General features: G+C 44.8%; 1 long non-coding RNA gene across 1 annotated transcript in view; it reads left to right on the forward strand.

The window, feature by feature from the left end:
- The first annotated feature begins 569 nt into the window (after positions 1-569).
- LOC134980994 (uncharacterized) overlaps positions 570-13,128 on the forward strand; it is a 92,716-nt gene continuing 80,157 nt past the window's right edge. The window contains exon 1 of the long non-coding RNA XR_010190499.1: positions 570-679. This is a non-coding gene — a long non-coding RNA (uncharacterized LOC134980994). The remainder of the gene's footprint in view (positions 680-13,128) is intronic.

Genomic DNA, 13,128 nt, shown 5'->3' on the forward strand with positions numbered 1-13,128 from the left:
AAAAATCGGGTTGTTATGGCGAGCTATCTGTTCAGAGGCTCCATTGTTATCATACTGTTAACCGAGGTTCCTATCACGAGTTATACGGTGTGATTGGTGTGGCTGGTATGAGTCTTACCCGGGATTCAAAATCCTTCCTTATTGTGTCAGCTCTTCCGGGCACAGTGTCCTAACTGAGGCTTGGAGGAGGGTCATAGGGGGAGGAGCCAGTGCACACCAGGTGACCTAAAAGCTTTCTTAGAGTGCCCAGTCTCCTGCGGAGCCAGTCTATTCCCCATGGTCCTTACGGAGTTCCCAGCATCCACTACGGACTACGAGAAATAGAATTACCGGTGAGTAAATTCTTATTTTTTATCTCTATATATACTTGTGGAGCGATGTTGCCTGGCAACACGGTAGAGATGATTAGTAATACATCTTGGATGTATGTGGACTATTAACTTATGGTGCTTTGTTGTAGGGGGAGGCGTTTACTGTGGGAACACAGTGTCTGCCTTCTCCATTGGCTTTAGTCTGTGTGTGGGAGCTGCGGATAGCCGGGAGGAAACACGTGTGCGTTCCATTGCCCTGGCCGCCCGGACCACTTCCGGTCGCGTGCGTTCCATCAGCGGGACGCGTGCACACACTAGAATATGACACAACAGGTGCTCTTGAATGTAGCAAGATGGTGGAGCTTTAGGTAAGAGCTGGAAATGTGCCTTATATATGAGTTAATATGTACCATGTTTTTGAGATTGCTGCATGTTTTATGTAGTGAGGGGGTATATATGGAGGCAGTTTGTGTATAGCACCTGAACCTTGACAAAGGTCCAGGGGGGGACCGAAACGTCGGAATGATGATTATGTCCACATCGCTATAATAAATCTTGTTGAATCTGTATTGGACTGGTGAGTGCACTTCTAACAATTACTATTTGTGTGTGTATATATATATATATATATATATATATATATATATATATATGTAAAAATAAGGATTATTACTGCGCCACATGCAAGATGAAACAAATATGTTGTGGAATAGCTAGCTTATATGACACTCCCCTATGCTGCTAATGGGGCGTCAGCTGTTTCCCTCAATAAATACAGGGGTGGTAATTCCCTGAGAGTAACGTAAGAGAAAGGAGGGGATGAGGGATAAATAGCGACCAAGGTGTCAATAAAATTAGTTGCCAGTTAAAGTATTAAAAATATAGCTATTTATTATCATAAAAATTAACATAAAAGAAACACATAAAAAATAGGGACAACAATATATACACAACTGAACTAAAAGCACTAAATGAATATATGCACTATGATGAAAACAAAAAAATGTTCTCTTATCTTAGAATGAGGTAGGTACATACACATAATAATTGAATGAATGATCCGGAAATAAAAGAACGGAGGATACACCCACTGAAAGTCTTCCAATGATGAAATGCATTTGGCAGAGATGTCATTATTCTGCTTATTATTATTATTATATATATTGATATCACGTAAAGAGCTGAGAATATGCATTTATAAATGTATAGCAAATAAAATATACCATATTTGGTCATTGACTGTTAACTAAATGTATGGAACAGTGAACACATCAGAATGTATGCTCGCATCATTACAAACAATTAAGATTTTTATAATGAGATTTAACCGAATTAGTTTTGTTTACATCAATAATAGCTCCCAATAAGGGGATATGAGTATTTATGCAAATATATTCATGATTACAATGCAAAGAACATGTTATCCTAAGGACAGTGAAGCTAATTGATTATTATTATCACAAGCACAATTTAATCTTTAAACAAATTGGACAGGATTTTAATTTAAAGGAAAAATTATTAAGAATAGTTTTAACCTATGAGAAATCATATTTTTTTTTTATGCAGCACTGTTATTAGTAACCGTCTATCCAGGTGCATTCCGTCTTGTACAATGGAGGTCATTCCGAGTTGTTCACTCGTTGCCGATTTTCGCAACGGAGCGATTAAGGCAAAAATGTGCATGGTACGCAGTGCGCATGCGCTAAGTATTTTAGCACAAAACTTAGTAGATTTACTCACGTCTGAACGAAGAATTTTCATCGTTGAAGTGATCGGAGTGTGATTGACAGGAAGTGGGTGTTTCTGGGCGGAAACTGACCGGTTTCTGGGAGTGTGCGGAAAAACGCAGGCGTGCCAGGATAAAACGCTGGAGTGTCTGGAAGTAACTGGGAGTGGCTGGCCGAACGCAGAGCGTGTTTGTTACGTCAAACCAGGAACGAAACGGGCTGAGCTGATCACAGTGTAGGAGTAAGTCTCGAGCTACTCAGAAACTGCTAAGAATTTTCTATTAGCAATTCTGCTAACCTTTCGTTCGCTATTCTGCTAAACTAAGATACACTCCCAGAGGGCGGCGGCCTAGCGTGTGCAATGCTACTAAAAGCAGCTAGCGAGCGAACAACTCGGAATCACCCCCAATATCTTTAGATTTCAAGCTAAAAACTAAAGATATTTTACATTGTTAAAGAACTGCGGGTGCGCGCATCGTTAAGGATATATTGAATACACAGTGGACGATGTGGATGATATATATCGGGTGCACATCACCAAGTGTGTACCCAGCTTTAGACTATGTTCTGTTGGGGCGGGGCCAAGATGCCATTACCAGCGATCATGTTTTTTGCAGCTCCATCCTGCTGTCTCCACTAGCCCCTGTCTAGAGCACCCGCTTGTGCCCTGGTCATCATAGTGGTAAGAGTGCTCCGGTGCTGGGGCGCCTTCTGGACACCGGAATAATTTCAGTCCTCTAAACTCGCCGACTTTGCCAAGGATCTGTTCCTTAAACTGATCCCTGAGATGCCTGTTGCGCAATTTCTCATATCGCATACACTGCCTACCTAAGGCACGCAATGCCCCATAGGGCTCTCCAAGAGGAATCATTATGAAACTTCACTACTTTCAGATGAAAGGACGTTTGTTTCGGGCATCTTGTGATCCTGACCTAAGTTCAGCGACATTGCGCTCCCTCCAGCTGTTTGGAGACCTTTCTTATGCAACGGTAAATAAACGAAGATTGCGCTCTTCTTTCACTTCAGCCTTATGACCACCTCAATTTCATACATACTGTATGGGGCACATTACATGTGTTGGCTTGCTACCATCCTTTGGATATGTAGACTTCAAAACACAAACCACAGTCGCCGTAAACAGTAGATTCATGCAGGGGCATAACTAGTACTTTGTGGTTTCCATGGCAACACTTTGAAGGGTCCCTCCAAAACACACCTAAAAGAGGAGGGAGCGGAACAGAGTCTGTGTATGACAGCAAATTCTGTAGCCCTAGGGTTTGTGAAGAATAGTATAAATGCTCAATATGTTTAAACATCTATCCCTTACCACCCTCAATTTCTGCACACCCATACCTCTTCAACCCTTCTCCTTGTCACTTACTTTAATAGTTATTACTAAAGGCGTGTTGTATGGTGCCTGGCTGATTTTTTTGCACAGTGATGCAGTGGGATTTGGTAGACAATGGAAGAAAAGAAAATTGTGATAAGGCTGGCCATCGACCATCAATAGATCGATAGTTAATAACCAACAATGGCAAATGGTTTTGTCATCAATTGCAGAAAATCAATGGTTCTCCTCCATCAATGGCACAGAGCCTCCCAATTTCTCTTTAGCACGGGGACACAGAGTCTAGCTCCACCCCCCCACCCCCATGTGACATGTGAAGCCCGACCACCACCTGATTGGCCTGCTGTCTGGCAATAGAGCAGGGATGACCACTGCTGGGTTTTCCTGTTGATGGTTTCATACCATCGAGGTTAACCATCAATTTCACAATCAGATGGCCATCCGTAGATTGTGGTCTTTGTGATGCAGCGACTCCCAGTCACTGATGTGCTAGAAAGCAGACTGTACTGTTCAACCGCATCGCATATATGCTGCGTGAACTCTACTGTCGCCTGAGAGGGCTAGACTATGACAACCAGTTCCAAGGGGCCCAACTCCGAGAGGTGCTACACTACAATCCATTCCATTAGGTGCACAATGCTCTGTTCCTGGATTTCCGTGGCAGTTGCAGAGGCGGGGCTGCAGCACAGTCCAAACTTCAAATAATGTGTACTCCACCTTAGAGTAGAACACTGAGTCCAAAAGTCTGGTCGCCCCTGTTCTAATGAATTTTGGGATAGATATTTAGGTCTCAATAGGTACACTTAAAAAAAAAAAAAAAAAATTCAGGGTGTTCGATATACTTGGAACCAAGGGCCTAATTCAGCCTGGATCACTAATTAGAGAATTCACAAATGGAGAGATTATCAAACAACCGCACATGTGTAGCGTTCGCATTGCGCACGTGTGTGGGGTAATAGTGACAGAAAACGCACCCAGATCATAAACGCAATGTATCTGCTGTTTGACAGGAAGACGGCATTTCTGGGCGGAAACCTGCCGTTTTCTGAAAAAAAGCAGGCGTGCCCAGACGCTTTCAGGGAGGGTCTCTGATGTCAACGCAGAACACTTCCAGCCCGTCTCAGTCGCAGATTAGTGGCAGCCTCAGACCTACTCACACTTGCTCAGACGGCAAAAACTCTTCGATGCTCCGGGCTTTGCGTTTGCATCTGCGCGTGTATAGCGTTCTGCGATGCATTTGCAAATTTGCATGGGATGTTTTTTCTTCCTGACGGGGCGGCGCCTTTCTACTCGCAGACAACTGGAATTAGGCCCCAAATCTCCAGTTTCAGGCTGGATATATTATAAAATCTCTCCATACACTGTGTATAAAGTAGTGAATGTACCATGTGCTTTGTGCCAAGAGCTTATCTGCTGTTGCTGCAACAATACTGTAACTTATTACCACAGAAACTAATAATATTTTAACAGTCGGGAGCGACTGGCTGCCAGGAGTTGACAGAAGGTAATTGTTTTTTTCTGAATACACCAGGCAGCGTTAATAGTATTGCAATCATGAAACTCTTTGGAGCCTGAAGAACAGTGCATTAAACACTACAACTGGTTATGAATGTAGCTTTATAGGCACGCACATTATCTCTGCACCTAAATCCGTAAATGGCCAGAGTAAGAGCAAGCCATATGTATGTGCAAGGTGCAGTGTCAGACTGGGGCAGAGGCAGATTGGCCATAGGGTTTACAGGGAAGATTCCCGGTGGGCCGACGCACCCGTGGGGCCTGTTTTGTTTGAGGACATGTGGTCCTTTTTATAGACATGATGAATAAGATGCAAAATAATTTGCATATATGAAAATTACTTTGCCACTTAGCCTGTGATTGCAGATGATCTAGTGCAGGCCTGGCCAACCTGTGACTCCAATTTTTGTGAAACTACACATCCCAGAATGCTCTGCCTGCGTTTTAGCATTCCCTAATAGCAAAACAGTGGCAGAGCATGCTGGGACTTGTAGTTTCACAAAAGCTGGAGAACCACAGGTTGGCCAGGTCTGATCTAGTGTATGCTCTGTCTGCCTGCTTGGCTGACATATAAGATTGAGTGAATAGTGATTGGGATACGGTTGGTGTAATAAGCAAGAAAATATATTTCTAAAGAATGGTATAGTTTCCTAAATTCTGAATATGTATCATATAATGTGCTCATAATATTTAATTTTCTTTTTAACTTCCCCCTTGATGCTAGACATGCCCACTATCTGGAAAGTCTTGGGGGGAGGGTGCTGCTGCCATGGCCCATGGCTAGACCTTACACCTCTGGTGCTGTCCATGCGGGGCCACTAGTACAAATTTTTCCAGAGCCGCTTTTTGTTCCCAATCCGCCCCTGGACTGGGGCATAAAAGGCCCACCGGGGAAATGCAGTAATAGGGGCCCATGCTTAGAGGCTTGCATGTTCTGGGCCCCTTGTTAAATATATATAGCAATAACACTGTAGAAAGTACACCATAGTCCTGTGCAGGGCCGGATTAAGGGCCACATGGACCTGGAGCTGAAAAAATTAAAGGGCCTATTGTGAGAAAAGGGGGAGGTATGATCAGTGGTGTGTGGGTGTGGCGCGAGCCATGTGGGCGTGCACATCCCCTGCACTATCAGCTCCAATGTCTCCCTACATATGTAAAAATATTTAAAAAAATGCATAATTTGTGAGAAAAATAGAATTGCAGTCTTAATAGTTATGATTTATGGACGACCTTGTGGCCAGCTGGTAGCTAGTGATCATCATGCTGCTATGATGATGGGCCTATTTTTATGTGGAGGCCTGGAGCTGGAGCTCCATCTGCCCCATTGTTAATCTGGCCCTGGTCTTGTGCAGTATAAAGTAACATATGAATAATGTGTAATTCAAGTGCAAAATCAGATCCCTAGAGGAGGGGGTGCAATCCCCCCCACCCTCCCCCAGTGATTTCCCCTGTACCCCTCTGGGCCAGTCTGACCCTGGTAGGGTGGCTCGTGCACCAGACCGCTTGGTATTGTCTAATATCACCCCCAGTATTATGCACAAATTGGTCCATTTGGTGCAAATAGGCTGGAGTGACAGAATCAGCCTGTGTGGAGCTCTCACTGTGACAGGAAATCTTTATATCAGATAAACTACTATAAACATTAAACAAACAACACCAGCCATACCGAAAGCAGGATGAACAAATAAATACTAAAGAAATAATGTTGACAAAATAGATCATCCAATAAATAATAATAAATACAACTAAAACTAAACTTAGTAAAAATAAAAATCGATAAATCTTGGTACAAAATTGAGACAGCGGTAACGAGTAAATATCCTAAAAATTGTGCTGATGCCTGAATGCCTGTGTATTTGTCATGACGCCCCAGTATTTCACAAGCTGTGTACTACAGTTGTATATGCCATTTAGACAATATCAACACATTCCATACCCCTCTCTGATATCTAGAGTAGACCCAGTGGAAGAACTACAACCAAAGCTACTCGTGTCGCTGCCCGAGGGGCCTGACTGTTAGGGGATCTCACTCCAGGGGCCCCAACTTTGATATTTGGAGCACTTTAGAGCCAGAGCAAATGCAGTCAAACCCTGTTCCTGTTTCACACTGAGACACAAAAACCCAAAAGAGTGTCCGGCTTACGATCATTAGAATGAGCTTTGGGGAACATCTTTATAACATCCAATGTGCTATAAAAAAATAAAGGGAAGCAGCCTGTGATTCGATGCATGGGTAACAAAATGAAGGTATTAAAAAAACAAACAAACAGCTCATGTACAATAATTTCTGCACAATACAAAACTCATACAATGCACTAATAAACTGTTAGTTGGAACGGAAGTGGTGTTTGTAGGAAACTGCAATAAAAGTCCTGCGGACATCGCCAGTAGATGAGCGATTCTCTCATCTCGTATAAAAATTGTGAATTTCTTTATCTAGCAGCCGCTTCTACGCATTTCACAGATCAACCATCTGCTTTCTTAGGAATTTATACACCTAATATAAAACAGAGATAACTGTTCTATTCCTCCCCAATATTCACATCTGAGAACTATTCACACACCTTGGAATATAGATGTTTTCAATTATTGGGACTTTTTTTTATATACACTGCTCAAAAAAATAAAGGGAACCCTTAAACAACACATCCTAGATCTGAATGAATAAAATATTCTTATTAAATACTTTGTTCTTTACATAGTTGAATGTGCTGACAACAAAATCACACACAAATTATCAATGGAAATCAAATTTATTAACCCATGGAGGTCTGGATTTGGAGTCACACTCAAAATTAAAGTGGAAAAACACACTACAGCAGGCCTGGCCAACCTGTGGCTCTCCAGATGTTGTGAAACTACACATCCCAGCATGCCTTGCCACAGTTTTAGCATTCCCTAATAGCAAAACTGTGGCAAAGCATGATGGGACTTGTAGTTTTACAACAGCTGGAGAGCCACAGGTTGGCCAGGCCTGCACTACAGGCTGATCCAACTTTGATATAATGTCCTTAAAACAAGTCAAAATGAGGCTCAGTAGTGTGTGTGGCCTCCACGTGCCTGTATGACCTCACTACAACGTCTGGGCATGCTTCTGATGAGGTGGCGGATGGTCTCCTGAGGGATCTCCTCCCAGACCTGGACTAAAGCATCCGCCAAATCCTGGACAGTCTGTGGTGCAACGTGTCGTTAGTGGATGGAGCGAGACATGATGTCCCAGATGTGCTCAATTGGATTCAGGTCTGGGGAACAGGCGGGCCAGTCCATAGCATCAATGCCTTCGTCTTGGAGGAACTGCTGACATACTCCAGCCACATGAGGTCTAGCATGGTCTTGCATTAGGAGGAACCCAGGGCCAACCGCACCAGAATATGGTCTCACAAAGGGTCTGACAATCTCATCTCGTTACCTAATGGCAGTCAGGCAACCTCTGGCGAGCACGTGGAGGGCTGTGCGGCCCCCCAAAGACATGCCACCCCACACCATTACTGACCCACTGCCAAACCGGTCATGCTGGAGGATGTTGCAGGCAGCAGAACATTCTCCTTGGCGTCTCCAGACTCTGTCACGTCTGTCACATGTGCTCAGTGAGAACCTGCTTTCATCTGTGAAGAGCACAGGGTGCCAGTGGCGAATTTGCCAATCCTTGTATTCTCTGGCAAATGCCAAACGTCCTGCACGGTGTTGGGCTGTAAGCACAACCCCCACCTGTGGATGTCGGGCCCTCATACCACCCTCATGGAGTCTGTTCTGATATTTTGAGTAGACACATGCACATTTGTGGCTTGCTGGAGGTCATTTTGCAAGGCTCTGGCAGTGCTCCTCCTTGCACAAAGGCGGAGGTAGCAGTCCTTCTGCTGGGTTGTTGCCCTCCTACGGCCTCCTCCATGTCTCCTAAAGTACTGGCCTGTCTCCTGGTAGCGCCTCCATGCTCTGGACACTACGCTGACAGACACAGCAAACCTTCTTGCCACAGCTCGCATTGATGTGCCATCCTGGATGAGCTGCACTACCTGAGCCACTTGTGTGGGTTGTAGACTCCGTCTCATGCTACCACTAGAGTGAAAGCACCGCCAGCTTTCAAAAGTGACCAAAACATCAGCCAGAAAGCATAGGAGCTGAGAAGTGGTCTGTGGTCACCACCTGCCGAACAACTCCTTTATTGGGGGTGTCTTGCTAATTGCCTATAATTTCCACCTGTTGTCTATTCCATTTGCACAACAGCATGTGAAATTGATTGTCAATCAGTGTTGCTTCCTAAGTGGACAGTTTGATTTCACAGAAGTGTGATTGACTTGGAGTTACATTGTGTTGTTTAAGTGTTCCCTTTATTTTTTTGAGCAGTGTATATTTTTTTCTAATGTACCTTTAGTCAGGTGAGGGTATAATTACTGGGGGGCCAAATGTAGAGATGGACACTTCACCCAAAAAACACAGGCATAAAATGCACCCCATAAAGAAGGTATAGCTTGAAGAATTGGACTTGTTGCAAGATAACATATGCGCAAGATTTATGTGAGACTTGACTATGTTAGTAATAATAGATGCTAGTTATAATACACAATTTGCATGATCCATCAGGTCTGGAAATGGGATACAGTTACATTGCCGGCAATCGGGAACCCGGCGGTCAGGATACTGACGCCGGAATCCCGACCACTGACGATGCCGCCAGCCAGAATCCCGGCTAACAGGGGCTATTTCCACTCCAGCTATTCCTGGCTATGACACACACAGAGTGGGAATAGAACCTGTGGTGAGTGCAGAGAGTCTGCAGCATGGCAAACGTAGCGAGCCCGCAAAGGACTTTGTGGTGCTCGCCCCCCCTGCCGGCATTCTAGCGGACGGGATCCTGGCGTCGGTATGCTAACTGCTGGAATCGCGGCCACTTACTTCACATACCCAATGCCTGAAAATTACTATGTAAAATGCAAAATAAAATAATTAATTTCATTTAAATACAAACATCCGTTATCTTCACCTTTAAGAGATCAAATGGGAATCTGCTTATGTGCTCAGGACAAACTGCAAATGTCAACTGAACAGACTGCTACAGCCCCCACTAATAATAATAACAGTAATAGAATTAGTAGAAGGCATCATGATATACTCAGTCAAATAGAAGTGGCTGCTGATCATCCTCATCGTTTTGTATTTTGCACTAAGGGTGGAGCACCTGCAAGTGATAGGTCCTCGCGGTATACACAAAGAGTTCATGACTAACTAGATCATTCACTAAGAACACACAATGATAAAAACTAGGCATAGTGCGTGTCATCCACTTTCTTGCAGACCTTGGCCAGCATCAACAGGTGGCGTATGTTCTTTTTGGCCAGCGTCCCAGAAGGCCAATCCAAATATACAAGTCCCAGGAGGAAATACAGTAGAAGATATGAGACACCTGTGTTAGTAATGCACCTAGTTTTCTAAGACCACAAGGTGTAAACCTCAGAGCATTCCCAGAAAAGTAGCCACGGCGCCAGAGAAACTCAGTCTTATTACATCATAGTGGATTGTCTCAATTAGGGGCGAGCAGCGCCTTAAATCCATCGACAGCACATCAAGTCACCCCAGTGGGGCTGTGAGCAAAAATCTGTGAGCTACCACCAGGTGAGCTGATTCGCTGCTAATTGAACCAGCCCCATGAAGTCTATTGACTATAATGCATCTATGATGTATACAACAGTTCATTATAGTCATGCTGTGATTATTATAATAGCAAATAACTTAAGAGTAATGCATGAGAAAAAGCAGCTAAAATTGCATTTAAAAAAGTGTAAATCAAAACCACTCAAAGGAAAGAACAATAGTGCAATAAATTAATATGCAATAGAGAAAGTGCTTTCCATAACAACACATTTCACATATTATCTAAAAATACACCAAAGTAGCACACAATCGATACCATCCGACCCATTTATGGTGTGGAACTATTCTATGACATACCATCAATGGTTCATAGTATTTAATGTTTAGTACATACACAGAAGAGAGGCACATGTTTAGTTAATGCTCTGGAGGCTGCCTGTTGCGGCTGCTCTGCCAGCCTCAGAACGCAGGGGACCGTCACACTCTTAGCTAGAGTGCTCATTTAGTGAAGCGGGGAGGGACCTGGGAGGAGCCAAGGGCTGGGTTGCAGCATCATTCCTCTGACTGTGTGTGTGTTGTGGGTGGGGCTGCTGATAGCAGAGCCTATCAAAACAGGGGACAGGTGGGAGCAGACTAAGGCCCAGTTTTATCAAGCCTTGAAGAGTTATAAATTGCACAGAGATAAAGTGCCAACCAATCAGCTCCTAACTGTCATTTTTCAAACACGGCCTGTAACAAGGCAGTTAGGAGATGATTGGTTGGTACTTTAGCACCATGCAATTTATCACTTTCCACGGCTTGATAAATCTGGACCCATGTGCAAGAACCAGCTCAGTGCAGGAGCAGAAACACTGTGTAAATGAAAAAAACAAAACAAAAAAACATTGGGTCCATGGAAACCATCGATGGCGGGAACCCAGCTGGTTTTAATGGTCGATGACCAACCCTAAAATTTAGTCCAGTCAAATAGTACAGATACAGGATAGGCACTTCCATCAACGGTTTCTAATCATCATTGGTCAATGACCAACCCAAAAATTGAGTCAAATCAAATAGTACAGATACAACTTAGGCACTTCCTCCTTTGTCCTCCTTGATATATCTGAAACAACATGCGTCTCCTTACCCTCCCTTTGTGTGGCAGGGTCTTGCTGACTTGGCTGATTTAATCTCAAATCTTGGAACCTGCAGGCAATCCAGAGCACATGGCTTGCCGGTGGACCCTACTCACTACTAGCTCCGTGGGTCCCTGGTTACTCGTGGCCTCCAGGTCCCAGAGCCCGCAGCTATTGGGACTCCTGGCTGTTGCCTCCTGGCTGGTACCTCTCCTGCTGTCACCACCTCCACTCCCCTAGATGAGCTGCCACCCATGGTTCCAGGTGGCCTCCATATCAGGACTTCTGGGCTCAGTGTCGGGCTGGGCCCCCCTGTCCAGTCCTAGTTTTTGTGCTCATGGGCTGCCCATGTTCTGCATGTACTGTACACGGCTGGCTGTGGGAGGCAGGAAGGAGACACAATGTTCCCTGTCTGACAACTCTGTGGTAGAACACAATGAGTAGCTGGCAAGAATGGGAGACTAGGTCAAAGAAGAGCAGGTTAGTTAGCTTGTGTCTCTGGGGGAAGGGGGGCTGTAGAGTGAGTAATGGAGAGGCTGAAGGGGAGTGTGCGGGAGAGAGAAAGTGCTTTGGGGTGGATATTAAATGGGGAGGGAGAGTGCCTTGGAGAGAACATTGAGGGGATTGGAGGGGGCAGTTGCTGTGGGGTGGTTGTTAAGTGGAGAGCGTGCTTTGAAGGTGGGATGCTGTGAGGTGGACATTGAAGGGGGTGCTGTATGGGATAGATAGTGAAGTGGGGAGTTCTGGAGAGCTGGACATTGAATGGGGAGGGGTGCCTTGAGGTGGACACTGAAGGGGGGGGGTGCTTGGAGATGTGCATTGCAGGGGTGGGGCTGTGAGGTGGTTATTATATATTGCTTTGGGGTGGACAGTGCCGGTGCTGGTGGGAGTGCTGTGAGGTGGGCATTAAAGTGGCTGGGGGATGCTGTGAGGCGGATAGTAGAGGAAAGGAGAGTGCTGTGAGGTGGATAGTAGAGGAAAGGAGAGTGCTGTGAGGTGGATAGTAGAGGAAAGGAGAGTGCTGTGAGGTGGATAGTGTCACAACTGAGGGCCTGAGCTGACGGGAGGCAGCCTCAGTTGTAGGGGCTGAGATGTACCGGAACCTGGGAGGTTGTATCAGACCCCTGGACATGTAAGTAACATGAATAATAACTGCCCGAAGGCGTGACCACGGCAACTTGGATAAAAGTCAATGATGTTTATTATGACAACTCCGCAACACAGCAGCAGTAAAAGAAAACGTAAAAGTCAGCAAAGAATAAATACAGTTCCTGGGTACTACAGGATGGCAGGAGCCACAGGGCACTGGTAGTGTGAGATAGTTCTTATGATCTTCTAGATGGAAAGTCCTTACCAGGCCCGACTGTAGCAATGGAGATAACCCAGGATTGTGCCAGCTGGTGTTCCAGGAAAAGCTGGGTTGCTGAAGATAAAACAGCTGCTGTGGATACTGGCTGGAACCAGACTGTTGTTAGCACGGAGTGGATACTGGCTGGAACCAGTTAAATAATAAATGAACTTGG

The sequence above is a fragment of the Pseudophryne corroboree genome, chromosome 12, assembly GCF_028390025.1.
Source record: "Pseudophryne corroboree isolate aPseCor3 chromosome 12, aPseCor3.hap2, whole genome shotgun sequence".
Taxonomy (NCBI): Eukaryota; Metazoa; Chordata; class Amphibia; order Anura; family Myobatrachidae; genus Pseudophryne; species Pseudophryne corroboree.